This window comes from Ovis aries, chromosome 15 (genome assembly GCF_016772045.2).
Source record: "Ovis aries strain OAR_USU_Benz2616 breed Rambouillet chromosome 15, ARS-UI_Ramb_v3.0, whole genome shotgun sequence".
NCBI lineage: Eukaryota > Metazoa > Chordata > Mammalia > Artiodactyla > Bovidae > Ovis > Ovis aries.
The window spans coordinates 75,911,952-75,927,996 of NC_056068.1; the positions used below are offsets into that span (position 1 = coordinate 75,911,952).

Consider the following 16,045-nt stretch of genomic DNA (forward strand, 5'->3'; position numbering starts at 1 on the left):
TAACAGGTTGAACAGTCATATCTAAATGTGCTAATTAATGGGTTCATATCATGCTGAAGCGAAGACTCCAGAAATATAATTCTGGATTATGCCATTTTTTTCTAATCTATTATTTGCATGAAAGCATGGATAGCAGGCTAATCAAAGGTGGGAGAGATAGCTAATAAGCTGCCTGAAAGAAATAGAACCTGAAAAGCCATAGTATAATATACTACAGAGAATGGGGGTGGGTGGGTTTATCACTACTAGCTTATGACCTTGAAAAATTACTTAACTACCTGAGCCTTTGTTTCCTATTTGCATGAAGATAATACCACCTATTCCGTGGTGGTTGTGAGAATAAAAAAGATAATATATGTGGACTAGTTAAATATATTTTAGTTATCTATCAGTGTATAATAAATTACCCCAAAGTTTGGAGGCTTAAAGCAATAAATACTTATGTCACACCATTTCGGAGGGTTAAGAATCCAGGAGCAGCTTACTGGGATGGTTCTGGCTCAAGGTCCCACATAAGGTTAAAAATCAAGATTTGGGGGACTCCTGTGGTGTGGTTATGAATCCACCTTCCAATGCCAGGGACGTGAATTCGATCTCTGGTCAGGGAACTAAGATCCCACAAGACACAGAGCAACTAAGCGCATGCGCTGCAGCTAGAGAGCCTGCAGGGGGCAACTAGAGAAGCTGGCTCACCCGCAACGGAAATCCCAGGTGAGGCGGCTAAGACCCAGTGCAGCCAAATAAATAGATTTTTTAAAAAGAAGACAAAATCAAGATTTGGGTCAGGGCTGCAGGCATCTGAAGGCTTGACTGGGACCAGAAACTCGGTTTCTAAACTCACTCATATCACTGTCAGCAGGAGGACTCAGTTCTTCATCATGAGTCCCTCATGATACGGGAGTGGCTTCCCCAGAAAAAGGGATCTCAGACAGAGCAAGCAAGAAGCATCAGTACCTCTTACGACCAAGTCTCTGAAGTCACATGATGGCACTTCCATTTTACTCTGCTCTTTAGAAGTGAATCACTGTTTCACCCATACTCAAGGGGCAGAGAGGAGAGTATCATAGAATATTGTGGACATATCTTAAAACCACCACATTATAAAAAGTACTCTGCTAGTGCTTTGCACAAAATTCAGTTCATTTCAGTTGCTCAGTCCAACTGTTTGTGACCCCATGGACTGCAGCATGCCAGGCCTCCCTGTCCAACACCAACTCCCAGAGTTTATTCAAACTCGTGTCCATTGAGTCGGTGATGCAATCCAACCATCTCATCCTCTGTCGTCCCCTTCTTCTCCCGCCTTCAATCTTTTCTGGCATCAGGGTCTTTTCCAGTGAGTCGGTTCTTCATATTAGGTGGCCAAAGTATTGGAGTTTCAGCTTTAGCATCAGTCCTTCCAATGAATATTCAGGACTGATCTCCTTTAGGATGGACTGGTTGGATCTCCTTGTAGTCCAAGGGACTCTGAAGAGTCTTCTCCAACAGCACAGTTCAAAAGCATCAATTCTTCAGTGCTCAGCTTTCTTTGTAGTCCAGTTCTCTCATCCATACACGACTCCTGGAAAAACCATAGCCTTGGCTAGACCTTTGTTGCTAGGTGCTCCATAAATGGCAGTTGTTTTTATGCTGTTACTACTATACACCTAATACATAAGGTCTTTTCTATAAAGCCACTATGAGCAGGACAAGAAAACCTCATGCTTTTTTCAGTTGAGTTCAGTTCAGTTGCTCAGTCGTGTCCAACTCTTTGCAACCCCATGAATCGCAGCACTCCAGGTCTCCCTGTCCATCACCAACTCCCAGAGTTCACTCAGACTCAAGTCCATCGAGTTGGTGATGCCATCCAGCCATCTCATCCTCTGTCATCCCCTTTTCTTCCTGCCCCCAATCCCTCACAGCATCAGTCTTTTCCAATGAGTCAACTCTTCGCATGAGGTGGCCAAAGTTCTGGAGTTTCAGCTTGAGCATCATTCCTTCCAAAGAACACCCAGGACTGATCTCCTTTAGAATGGACTAGTTGGATCTCTTTGCAGTCCAAGGGACTCTCAAGAGTCTTCTCCAACACCGCAGTTCAAAAGCATCAATTCTTCGGCGCACAGCTTTCTTCACAGTCCAACTCTCACATCCATACATGACTACTGGAAAAACCATACCCTTGACTAGATGGACCTTTGTTGGCAAAGTAATGCTTTTGAATATGCTATCTAGGTTGGTCATAACTTTCCTTCCAAGGAGTAAGTATCTTTTAATTTCATGGCTGCAGTCACCATTTGAAGTGATTTTGGAGCCCCAAAAAATAAAGTCTGACACTGTTTCTACTGTTTCCCCATCTATTTCCCATGATGATGGGACCAGATGCCATGATCTTAGTTTTTTGAATGTTGAGCTTTAAGCCAACGTTTTCACTCTCCTCTTTCACTTTCATCGAGAGGCTTTTTAGTTCCTCTTCACTTTCTGCCATAAGGGTGGTGTCATCTGCGTATATGAAGTTATTGACATTTCTCCCGGCAATCTTGATTCCAGCTTGTGCTTCTTCCAGCCCAGCGTTTCTCATGATGTACTCTGCATAGAAATTAAATAAGCAGAGTGACAATATATAGCCTTGATGTACTCCTTTTCCTATTTGGAACCAGTCTGTTGTTCCATGTCCAGTTCTAACTGTTGCTTCCTGACCTGCATATAGGTTTCTCAAGAGGCAGGTCAGGTGGTATGGTATGCCCATCTCTTTCAGAATTTTCCACAGTTTCTTGTGATCCACACAGTCAAAGGCTTTGGCATAGTCAATAAAGTAGAAATAGATGTTTTTTCTGGAACTCTCTTGCTTTTTTGATGATCCAGTGGATGTTGGCAATTTGATTTCTGGTTCCTCTGCCTTTTCTAAACCCAGCTTGAACATCTGGAAGTTCATGATTCACGTATTGCTGAAGCCTGGCTTGGAGAATTTTGAGCATTACTTTACTAGCATGTGAGATGAGTGCAATTGTGCGGTAGTTGGAGCATTCTTTGCATTGCCTTTCTTTGGGATTGGAATGAAAACTGACCTTTTCCAGTCCTGTGGCCACTGCTGAGTTTTCCAAATGTGCTGGCATATTGAGTGCAACACTTTCACAGCATCATCTTCCAGGATTTGAAACAGCTCAACTGGAATTCCATCACCTCCACTAGCTTTGTTCATAGTGATGCTTTCTAAGGCCCACTTGATTTCACACTCCAGGATGTCTGGCTCTAGGCGAGTGATCACACCATCGTGATTATCTGGGTCGTGAAGATCTTTTTTGTACAGTTCTTCTGTGTATTCTTGCCACCTCTTCTTAATATCTTCTGCTTCTGTTAAGTCCATACCATTTCTGTCCTTTATCGAGCCCATCTTTGCATGAAATGTTCCCTTGGTATCTCTAACTTTCTTGAAGAGATCTCTAGTCTGTCCCGTTCTCTTCTTTTCCTCTATTTCTTTGCACTGAACACTGAGGAAGGCTTTCTTATATCTCCTTGCTATTCTTTGAAACTCTGCATTCAGATGCTTGTATCTTTCCTTTTCTCCTTGGCTTTTCACTTCTCTTCTTTTCACAGCTATTTGTAAGGCTTCCCCAGACAGTCATTTTGCTTTTTTGCATTTCTTTTCCATGGGGATGGTCTTGATCCCTGTCTCCTGTACAATGTCACGAACCTCCGTCCATAGTTCATCAGGCACTCTATCTATCAGATCTAGGCCCTTAAATCTATTTCTCACTTCCACTGTATAATCATAAGGGATTTGATTTAGGTCATACTTGAATGGTCTAGTGGTTTTCCCTACTTTCTTCAATTTAAGTCTGAATTTAGCAATAAGGAGTTCCTGATCTGAGCCACAGTCAGCTCTCCGTCTTGGTTTTGCTGACTGAATAGAGCTTCTCCATCTTTGGCTGCAAAGAATATAATCAGTCTGATTTCGGTGTTGACCTTCTGGTGATGTCCATGTATAGAGTCTTCTCTTGTGTTGTAGGAAGAGGGTGTTTGCTATGACCAGTGCATTTTCTTGGCATAACTCTATTAGCCTTTGCCCTGTTTTATTCCGTATTCCAAGGCCAAATTTGCCTGTTACTCCAGGTGTTTCTTTAGATTCCTGGAAAATACAGAGAAGGAAGTACCATATATCACAAGATTCATTATATCTGTTTTGTAAACTAAAATGAATGCACTCTTTTTATACTATTGCATTAAGAACAGACTGATAAAATTAAATTTCAGTAACACTTAATAGTCATACCTAAAGTACATAGTCAGCCGACAGATACCAGTGACATGGATAGTTTGAATTGATGGTTAATCCCAAAATTAATTTTGTTTGGTTAAGATAAAATATAAACACCTATATTTATATTAACAAATATTAGAATTCTTCCAACTTAAACTGTGTAGTATCCCAACTTGTCTGAGTGTCCTGCTCTCCTTTTCAGCTAGAAAACTGGCCACCCCTAAGACTAAGAGGACCCAGTCTCAACAAAGATAAGAAGACTTGCTAGTTCACCCACCTTCCCTGAGGGCGAGGAGTAATTTAGGGAGAATTAAATCAACAAGCAAAAGAAGTATATCAACAAAGGGCTCAATTAAGCCAGAGAGTTGATGTTGATAGTAGAAACTCAGAAACCAGAATCACTGGGTAATCAAGCGCCCCTCTGTTTGTGTATACATATGGATGCCTAAGTGTCCATCAGCAGCCTCAGGGATTGTCTGATGCTGGTTGTAAACAAAAGCATAAGAACTCTTGAACTCCAGGTGGACAGAGTAATTTACTGGGCCACTTTGGAAAGATAAGATCATTAAATTGAAGATAGTGTCACACCCGAAACTGGTTTATTCACTAGTGTTTTGATTTGCATTAATCATTAGACAGTTCCTCAGGCTAATGTCTGGCATTATGGAACTCTCCTTAGCAACTCACCAACAAAGCAATCAGACTTCTAACATGTTCACAACATAGTCACGGATTTGAAAGTCAGTAAAAATGGCCCCCAAGGAGCCAGTGTTTACAGAGTTTATATGTGTCTCTGTAAAAGAGGCAGAAAATCTGCCAAGAGCTCCACAGAGAATCCGATAACTATTTATAAATGCATAACTCTCAGGTTCTGATCAGGTCAACAGCAGCAGATAGCAAGGTGGTGAGGCAGGTCTGACAGGGGTGATAAAAGTTATCAGGAAAGAAAGTCACTAAAATTCAAATAGTGAAGAGAAAATCTGTGTTAAAAACAAACAAGAGAAAATCTATGTATATATATATATATATATTTTTTTTAATCAAATGGTATTTTAGGGTCATTTACCATGTAGGGGACCTGTAAAGGCTTTATTAATCTTTTTTGTTCTTTGAGGGTATCTTTCCATTATGGTCCAGGGCAATAAGCAGAATGCTGAACCAGAGTTGATAAACCAAATGTTACTTATCTTTATTATCATCTTTTTAGCCAGCCAAGGAAGTTTGTGATGCAGTTTAGAGATAAGATATGCTTTTAAAAAAAAAAATTTTTTTAAGTTTAGGCACTTAAGCTTTACTTATTGACTTACAGAATACACATAGAAGAAGGGGTCACTGGAGCCTCTGGGAAAACTGTGTACTGATTCAGCATCGTGAGGGTTGCACAGCCTGTTCTGTGAATAATAAAATAATTAGAATAACAGCCATCATTTATTGAACACAGAGAATGAGATGGCTGGATGGCTTCACCGAGTCAATGGACATGAACTTGGGCAAATCCCGGAAGATGGTAAGAGACAGGAAAGCCTGGCATGCTGTAGTCCATGGGGTCACAAGAGTCGGACATGACTTGGCAACTGAACAAGTGAAAACTCACCATGATCAGGAACTGTGTTAAATCTTTACATGCATTATGGTATTGAATCTTCTCAACCACTATTTGAGTATTATTATCTCCATTTTTTTTAATGTTTACTAATTTATTTGGCTGTGCCAGATCTTAATTGCAGTACACGGAACCTTCCGTCTTCACTGTGGCATGCAGGATCTTTAGTTTCAGCACCTGAACTCTTAGGGACAGCCTGTGGGATCTAGTTCCCTGACCAGGGATCAAACCAGGGCCCCCTGCATTGGGAGCACAGAGTCTTAGCCACTGGACCACCAGGGAAGTCCCTGTCTCCACTTTAAAGATGAGGGAACTGAGGTCAGTTCAGTTCAGTCACTCAGTCATGTCCAACCCTTGGCAACCCCATGGACTGCAGCACACCAGGCTTCCCTGTCCATCACTATATCCCGGAACTTGCTCAAACCCATGTCCATTGAGTCACTGATACCATCCAACCATCTCATCCTCTGTCGTCCCCTTCTCCTCCTGCCTTCAATCTTTCCCAGCATCAGGGTCTTTTCCAATGAGTCTGTTCTTCGCATCAGGTGGCCAAAATGTTGGAGTTTCAGCTTCCACATCAGTCCTTCCAATGAATATTCGGGACTGATTTTCTTTAGGATGGACTGGTTTGATCTCCTTGCAGTCCAAGGGACTCTCAAGAGTCTTCTCCAACACCACAGTTCAAAAGCATCAATTCTTTGGCGCTCAGCTTTCTTTATAGTCCAACTCTCACATCCATATGTGACCACTGGAAAAACCATAACTTTGACTAGATGGACCTTTGTTGGCAAAGTAATGTCTCTGCTTTTCAATATGCTGTCTAGGTTGGTCATAACTTTTCTTCCAAGGAGCAAGTGTCTTATTTCATGGCTGCAATCACCATCCGCAGTGATTTTGGAGCCCCCAAAAATAAGTCTCTCACTGTTTCCATTGTTTCCCCATCTATTTGCCATGAAATGATGGGACTGGATGCCATGATCTTACTTCTCTGAATGTTGAGCTTTAAGCCAACTTTTTCACTCTCCTCTTTCACTTTCATCAAGAGGCTCTTTAGTTCTTCTTCACTTTCTGCCATAAAGGTGGTGTTATCTGCATATCTGAGGTTATTGATATTTCTCCCGGCAATCTTGATTCCAGTGTGTGCTTCATCTAGCCCAGCATTTCTCATGATGTACTCTGCATATAAGTTAAATAAGCAGGGTGACGATACGCAGCCATGATGTACTTCTTTCCCAATTTGGAACCAGTCTGTTGTTCCATGTCCAGTTCTAACTGTTGCTTCTTGACCTGCATACAGATTTCTCAGGAGGCATTCCCATCTCTTTAAGAGTTTTCCACAATTTGTTGTGATCTACACAGTCAAAGGCTTTGGCATAATCAATAAAGCAGAAGTAGATGCTTTTCTAGAACTCTTACTTTTTAAATGATCCAATCAATGTTGGCAATTTGATCTCTGATTCCTCTGCCTTTTCTAAATCCAGCTTAAACATCTGAAAGTTCATGGTTCACATACTGTTGAAGCCTGGCTTGGAGAATTATAAGCATTACTTTGCTAGCGTGAGATGAGTACAATTGTGCAGTAGTTTGAGCATTCTTTGGCATTGCCTTTCTTTGGGATTGGAATGAAAACTGTGGCCACTGCTGAGTTTTCCAAATTTGCTGGCATATTGAGTGCAGCGTGTTCACAGCGTCATCTTTTAGGATTTGAAACAGCTCCACTGGAATTCCATCACCTCCGCTAGCGACGTGTCTGTCTTCACTTCAGCGTGACATGAACCCATTAATTAGCACATTTTGGTATGACTGTTGTATGTCATCCAGCCTATATCCTTTCTGCTTCTTCATGAGGATATCATGGAGATGTTGTCAAGGTCTTGTTGAAATCCAATTAAACTAAACCAACACAATATGAGTGAGTGAGTAGGTGTTCAGTTGTGTCCAACTCTTTGCAACCTCATGGACTGCAGCCGGCCAGGCTCCTCTGACCATGCGACTCTCCAGGCAAGAATACTGGAGTGGGTGTCCATGCCCTCCTCCAGGGGATCTCCCAACCCAAGGATCAAACCCAGATCTCTCGCATTGCAGGTGGATTCTTTACCATCTGAGCCACCAGGGAAGTCCAAGAATACTGGAGTGGGTAGCCTATCCCTTCTCCAGGGGATCTTCACAACCCAGGAATCGAACCAGGATCTCCTGCATTGCAGGCAGATTCTTTATCACTTAGGCACCAGGGAAGTTCTGTAATGTTATCTTATATGGCAAGAAGAACTTCGCAGGTGTGATGAAGTTAAAGATCTTGAGATGGGGGAGATTGTCCTGGAATATCCATGTGATAATATCCAAAAGAATATCCAAAAGATAACTTAATGTTATCTCAAGTCTTCCCAGGGGACGGGGGAATCTAGTGGGCTTCCGTCTATGGGGTCGCACAGAGTCGGACACGACTGAAGCAACTTAGCAGTAGCAGTAGCAGCAAGTCTTCCCAGAGGCAGACTACAAGAGGTTTGATGATAGGAGAGGAGAGGCAGTGTGGAAGCTGGAAGCAGTGGACAGGGGAAAGTGATGTGATGTAGCATCCCAAGCCAAGGAATGACCACAGCCCCTCGTGGCTGGCAAAGCCAAAGAACAGATTGTCCCCAAACCTCCAGAGGAATCATGCCTGCTGACACCTTCATGTTAGCCCTGTTAAGACTCATTCTGGGGACCTCCCTGGCAGTCCAGTGGTTAAGACTTCACCTTCCAGGGGCGGGGAGGTGCTGGTTCAGTCCCTGGTCAGGGAGCTAAAATCCCACCTGCCTCAAGACCAAAAAACCAAAACTTAAGAGACCAAAACACCAAAATGTAAACCAGGAGCAATATTGTAACAAGTTCAGTAAAGACTTTAAATGGTCCACATCCAAAACAATCTTTAAAAAGAAAAAATAAAAGACTTACTTTGGACTTCCGGCCTTCAGGACTATAAGCGTGTGAACTGCAGCCGTGGCGAGCCGCCGTTCGTGGTGTTCGCTGCAGCCGCCGCAAGAGCCTCGGACAGCCACGTGACTGTCTTCGCGGTGTGCTTGCTTCACACTTTGCCCTTATATTTTTCCTACACTTGGTAATTGTATTTCCTGAATTCAGTTACAAAAGCATTGTTTCAGATCAGGTTTGAGGCATGTTGAGAATTTAGCTGGGCTACTCCATGCTGTTGCTGCCTTGGCATCCGTTTTGTTTGGTCCACAGAGATGTTAAAAATGATGCCAGCCCCTCAGCAAGCACATGCCCCGGATAACAGCCTGCAGAGTCACAAGCAAACATAAGGTTCTGATATGACTTTCCCCTTGTGTTCAGAGGTCGCCCCTGCCACCCAGGGCTTTCACATCATCCCTTAGATAAGACCCAAGTGGGAGCTTACCAAAAGCCCACTGTTTTGGTTTGAATTGACCGATCCAGACTTAGCCCAGAAATCCCAAAGTTCTTCACCCACAGACCCTAATAAGGACTTGTTACCACAGGGCCTGACGGTCTTGTCTGCACTCTGCCCTGACCTCCCGCTGTGACCCCTTGAGATGTGCTTTGCGCTTCCTCCAAGACCTGACTGTAATAAACATCTCTATTTCAGTTTTCCTGTGGTCAGCTGTTGAACAAGACTCACCACCTGCTATCCTATGCTCCACTTAACAAACGCTGGTTTACAAAATCATAACAGAGGCACTTTATGAGATTATCCAATCCTATGGCTAACCCACATCCCAGCCTTTTGAATTGCTACAGTGGAAAAGGAAAAGTGATGGGACCAGCGTTGCTATGTGTATAATGAAATGAAATCTTTTCAAGATGAAGGATTAACACCCTTATGGAAAAATACTGAATGTCAAAAGTCAAGTCAGTAATCACATCCCACACCTCTGACTAGAAATATAGCAGATTTCCCCTACACCCTCCACTCTTCATTAAAAAATTATTTCCAACCTTCAAGAAAGCTATGAAAGTAACTTGGATTCCCCAAATGCTACCAACTATTGCATTTGTGCACAGTAGGTAGGTAGGAAGGGAGGTAGCTAGATAGATAATTCAAAACTAAATTATAAGAAGCATGACACTTAACCCCGATATAAGTGAAAGTGAAGCCACTCAGTCGTGTCCGACTCTTTGCTACCCCATGGCCTGTAGCCTACCAGGCTCCTCAGTCCCTGGAATTTTCCAGGCAAGAGGACTGGAGTGGGTTGCCATTTCCTTCTCCAGGGGATCTTCCCGACCCAGGGATTGAACCCAGGTCTCCCACATTGCAGGCAGACACTTTACCATCTGAGCCACTAGGAAAGAACTTAATATATATAACCCCTATATACTTAATCCCCTAAAAGGAAGCATTCTCCTCGTCTGCATAACTCCAGTTTCATTATTTAAGGAAATGACCAATAATTCCCCAGTTGTTCTCAGATATGTTAAAAGAAGCTTGTTTTCTGACCCGGGGTCCGATCCAGGTTCACAGTTGCGCTCAACGATGCCTCTCTAGCCTCTTTTAATCTGGAACAAACACTGTTCGGTTTTGTTCCTCATGATGTATTTTTCTGGTGTTTAGCCTGACCCTCCCTGTGCTCTCATGTAAACTCCACAGGGGCAGGGATTTGGGTCCCTTTTGTTCGTTGCTATGTCCTCAACACTGAGAACAGGGCCTGGCACTTATTAAGACTTAGTAAATATTTGTTAAATAAACAGATGAGTGAATGAGTAAGCAATACAAGTATAATGAGTGTCCCGAAGGGTGATTTAGAGGATGCCAAAGAGGCTAATCTGTTGTTGTTTGTATATTAACTATTACCTCTGTGTTCCTGGAGTTCATGTTCCAACAACAGGCTCATTTTACAAACCAAATAGGAAAATATAAATTAAAATTGTTTTAAAAAATAACCAACTGAAAAAGTTGGTCAAGACAAAAGAGGTATGAGAATTCCCTGGCAGTCCAATGGTTAGGGTTCTCCGGGGGTCACAGGTTTGATCCCTAATCGGGGAACTAAGATCCTGCACGCCGAACAGCGTGGCCACGATGCATGATGACATGTAACTTAACCGTGAGACTACAAAGACACTTACATTGACTGTTGGGTCACAGAATGATGTAACCACCACAAACCTAAGTTAGCCTTGCTGCTGCTGCTAAGTCACTTCAGTCATGTCCAACTCTGTTTGACCCCCTAGATGGCAGCCCACCAGGCTGCCCCGTCCCTGGGATTCTCCAGGCAAGAACACTGGAGTGGGTTGCCATTTCCTTCTCCAATGCATGAAAGTGAAAAGTCAAAGTGAAGTCGCTCAGTCATGTCCGACTCTCAGCGACCCCATGGACTGCAGCCTACCAGGCTTCTCCATCCATGGGATTTTCCAGGCAAGAGTACTGGAGTGGAGTGCCATTGCCTTTTCCAAAGTTAGCCTTAGAGTAATACAAAAATAACAGAGGTCTTAAGGAGAAGATGGTTGTTTTGCTCTATTTATTCATTCTTTCATTTGACTAGTATTTTTTGAGGGCCTGCTGTATTCCAGGCACTAGTTTATAGATTCTTAAAGGTCATCTTTTTTAACCATCAGTAATAATACAGAGATAGGCACAGTTTCATTTTGGAGTAAAGGAAAGTAATTATCACAGAAATAAAACTATTGTGTTATTTGGAGATATTTTTATTTTGTTGACTTCAAATTGCTTCTTTTGAGCTCATCACTCCAATTAAAGACATAAATTTCTAACAGGGAAATGGCCTACCCAGAGCATAATCAAGACAATAATCATTGTCTCTTTTTCCTGAAAGAACTTTCCCATGATTGTTTAGCTCAGCCTGAAAGCCTTTTGTGACACTTAAAAATCACTGAAGGGAAGAAAAGAGCCTGAGCTGGGCTGGTTTTGCACAGGACATGAGCTGTGAGTCTGGTCTCAGCTGTCGGTGTTGGACAGGATGCCGTCTACCAGCTTTGCTTCTTGTCCAACTCCAGTTTCCACAGGTTTCCGTTTTCCTTTGCTCTCCAGTCAAAAGGGAAAATGCTCACATGATTCTTAGGAATACTGGAGCAGGAAATTGTTTGAGGGACTTGAAAAACCCTTTTTTCTCTCCCTTCAAAGCCTTAAATGATGCTTGCTTCATCGAAGCTTCAGTTCAGTTCAGTTCAGTCACTCAGTCGTGTCCGACCCTTTGCGACCCCACGAATCACAGCTCACCAGGCCTCCCTGTCCATCACCAACTCCCAGAGTTCATCCAGACTCACGTCCATTTGAGTCAGTGATGCCATCCAGCCATCTTATCCTCTGTTGTCCCCTTCTCCTCCTGCCCCCAATCCTTCCCAGCATCAGGGTCTTTTCCAATGAGTCAACTCTCTGCATCAGGTGGCCAAAGTATTGGAATTTCAGCTTTAGCATCATTCTTTCCAATGAACACCCAGGACCGATCTCCTTCAGGATGGACTGGTTGGATCTCCTTGCAGTCCAAGGGACTCTCAAGAGTCTTCTCCAACACCACAGTTCAAAAGCATCAATTCTTTGGTGCTCAGCTTTCTTCACAGTCCAACTCTCACATCCATACATGACCACTGGAAAAACCATACCCTTGACTAGATGGACCTTTGTTGGCAAAGTAATATCTCTGCTTTTGAATATGCTATCTAGGTTGGTCATAACTTTCCTTCCAAGAAGTAAGTATCTTTTAATTTCATGGCTGCAGTCACCATCTACAATGATTTTGGAGCCCAAAAAATAAAGTCTGACACTGTTTCCACTGTTTCCCCATCTATTTCCCATGAAGTGATGGGACCAGATGCTTACAAATCATTAAAAGCAGACCTGCCAGATTGATGTAATATATGTTTTAGCTTCCAACAGAAAAAAAGAATATCCATAAAACTAATCTTTTAGTCATGGAGAATTTTTTCTTTTCTGATTTTAATGTTTTGGAGTACTCCAGCACCTTTTCACTGCCTGCAATACACAAATCTCCTGTGTCTTCCTTGAGCCAAAGATGAACCTGGTGTCGCCTCTAATAGCTCTGTATTCCTAGTCCTTTGCAAATATGTTATTACTCACCCACTTTAGCCGTTGCAGAGTGACTCCCAAGGACCAGTGTCTTAGAAAACCAGAAACCACGCAGGAGGAGGGCAGCAGTTGGGTGGACATTGAGAATGCCAGTGCAGACCTGGGTTTCTTGCATCTCTGTGGCTTCCGTTTAGAATAAGTGTAGATGGACAGAGGCTGAGCTGTCTCCGGTGTGACCCCTGGTTAAGCTAAAAACTATATAAAAGCTAAGGATACGCTACTTCCTGTTACTCACAGAGAGAGAAACATGAGAGGACCAGACTAACAAGAAAAAAGGAAATGACGTTTGTTGAGCTCCTCCACTGAGGTAGGTGTTGTGACAGGCGCTTCCTAAAGTTAAAATTTCTACTTACCACATTTGATCCTCATCACAGTCTACAAGGTATCGTCTCTATATTACAGACAGGAGAAGTAAAGCTCACAACTAATTTGTTCAAGGCGATGCAATAGGATGTGGAGAAGAGATTCTAAACCTTCTCTGTGGCTTCAGAGTCATGCCCTTTCCACTAACTCATTCTTCCTGCTCCTCTGACCAGTCCTCCTCAGTATCTTTAGAAAGTTACTCTCCTCTGTCTTAAATGCTGCTGTGTCCCAGAATTCCATTCTTGGCTCATTACGTTTCTCACTGAGCGTGGTTACTGAGCAGTCCTGTCTCCTTTGACTTCCGCTACTATCTTGGGCAAATGACTTCTAAATCTGTCTGTCCTAGCCCTGAGCTCCCCCTGAGCCTCAGACCCACACATGCTACCCACAGCGTGCCACCAGCCTCAGACACCGCTACTTACACGTATGTCTGACCATCACACGTTTCTACATGTCGGAAGCAGAACTCCTCACCCTCACCCTTGAATCTGCCTCTCTTGGGCTCTCCAAGATTACACTCTTATCATTCTAGATTCCTCTTTCCCCCTCACCCCTCACATGCAGTCAGCTAGAGTCCCGCTGTTCTCCCTTCAAAATAGTTCTTAAATTCCTGATCTGTCTTCTTGATTCCAGTGATCATTGCTGCGGTTTCTGCTTGAACCTTTGAAATTTTGCTCCCTTTTCAGTTGAGTGATCCACGTGCAAAGAAAATCTGACTGCACTGTTATTCTTCTTCTTGTGCTTGAAACCATTTAAAGATGCCCCCACCATCTAAGAGCCCATTCACTGCAAAAGACCCTGACACTGGGAAAGAGAGGGCAAGAGGAGAAGGGGCCGACAGAGGAGGAGATGGTTGGATGGCACCACTGACTCAATGGACATGAGTTTGAGCAAGCTCCGGGAGATGGTGATGGACAGGGAGGCCTGGTGTGCTGCAGTCCACGGGGTCACAAAGAGTCAGTCACAACTTAGCAACTGAACAGCAAACCATGAATGAAGCCCACAAGACTCTGTGACCTGATCTCTGCCTCCCTCTTCAGCCTCGTTTCTAGCGACTCCTTACCTGAAAATCTACTCTCCAGTTATACTGAACACAAGTACTGATAGTCCCCCCTCATCTCACGTGTTGTTTCCCACCAGGATGCCTTAATTGAGGCACTGCCTGCAGCCCTGCCACCTCATCTTTCCTCCTGGATAAACTCCCGCTCTGGTGCTCATCGCCGGTAGCACCTCCTCTCAAATCCTGCCCTCAGCTGTCCTCTGCCACAAGCCCACCAAGGAGGCTAAACCCTGTCCTCCCTGTCAATTGCATCACCAACATGTTTCAAAATCAGTTGTTTGTCTTGTCCATTAGACTTTAAGTTCTTTGGGGACAGAGATTATAACGTACTGAATTTTGTAATCCTAAGGCCTACCCTGGTATAGAGAGGGCTCTTAATAACTGTTTAGCCTTAGTTAAACAACAGCATGGGTGGGTGCTCAGTCATGTTAGTCATGTCCAACTCTTTGCAACCTCATGGACTGGGACACACCAGGCTCCTCTGTCCATGGGATTCCCCAGGCAAGAATACCAGAGTAGACTGCCGTTTCCTTCTTCAGGGGATCTTCCCGACTCAGGGATCAAACCCTCGTCTCATGTCTCTTGCATTGGCTGGAGAGTTCTTTATCATTAGTGCCACCTGGGAAGCCCAAAACAACAGCATACGATCTCTCAAATATGACATATATTGGAGGCTCAAATCATATCCTTCTCCATGAAAAATAAGCCTGACAACTATTAAAACACAAGAACATCAACCATTTTAAAAAAGCCACCTGATTTAAAACTTGGCAAAGGATTCAGTAGATATTTCTCCAAAGAAGATGATGAAAGAAGATGTGCAAATGATCAATAAGCCGTGAGTGAAATGAAAAGACATTCAACATAACTCATCATTGGGGAAATGAAAACCAAAAAGATCCATTAAGAGGGCTCCTATTACAAAAGGAAAGAACACGTGTTGGCACGGATGTGGAGAAACTGGCCCCGGAACCCTTGTACACTGTTGGAGGGAATGCACGATGGAGCCGCTGCTGTGTACAGCAGTGCGGTGGCTCCTCAGAGCATCAAACTAGGCCTACCACCTCTGGGTGCGTAGCCAGAGGAACCGGAAGCAGAGTCTCAAAGAGACACTTGCACTCCCACGTCCTTAGCAGCTAAAACATGGAAGTACCCCAAGTGTCTATCAGCGGGTGAGCCAGCAGTGGTGCATGCACCTGGCAAAGCATCACTTGCCTCGAAAGGAAGGACATCCTGACATGTGCTACAGCGCAGACGAGCCTCGAGGACGCCACGCTGGATGAAATAAGCAAGCCACGAAAACACAAGCACCACTCATATGAGGCACTTAGAGGAGTCAAACTCGCAAAGACAGAAAGTAGGCCAGTGGCTGCTAGGGGCTGGAGGAATGGGAGGGTGTTGTTTAAAGGGCACAGAGTTTCAGTTCTGGAAGATGCAGCAGGCACTGGGGAGAGATGGGGGGTGGTTGCGTAACGGTGTGAATGGACTTAACACCACTGAACTGCCCACTTAAAAATGGCTAAGATGGTACGTTTTTTTGTTATGTGCATTTTACCACGATTTTTTAAAAAGAGCAAAAGCAGGACAGAGGAGGAGGTCTAAGGGTGAGTAAGCTTCTTGAATTGGCACCATGGTGCCCCAGTACAGACAGCGTCCAGCTCTCTCTTCGTGAGCCTGTCTTAGGGCCCAGGAGTTCCCACGTGGCCAGAGAATCTGTACCTTTAAACAAGC

The 16,045-nt window shown here is 43.7% G+C and overlaps 1 protein-coding gene and 1 non-coding gene across 4 annotated transcripts in view; one reads left to right on the forward strand and one right to left on the reverse strand.

Annotated features, from left to right (window-relative positions):
* CSTPP1 (centriolar satellite-associated tubulin polyglutamylase complex regulator 1) overlaps positions 1–16,045 on the forward strand; it is a 212,818-nt gene that overhangs the window by 133,429 nt on the left and 63,344 nt on the right. The gene's annotated exons all lie outside the window — the stretch shown is intronic.
* TRNAG-CCC (transfer RNA glycine (anticodon CCC)) lies at positions 6,047–6,119 on the reverse strand. Its single transcript has one exon. It is a non-coding gene; the product is annotated as a tRNA-Gly (tRNA).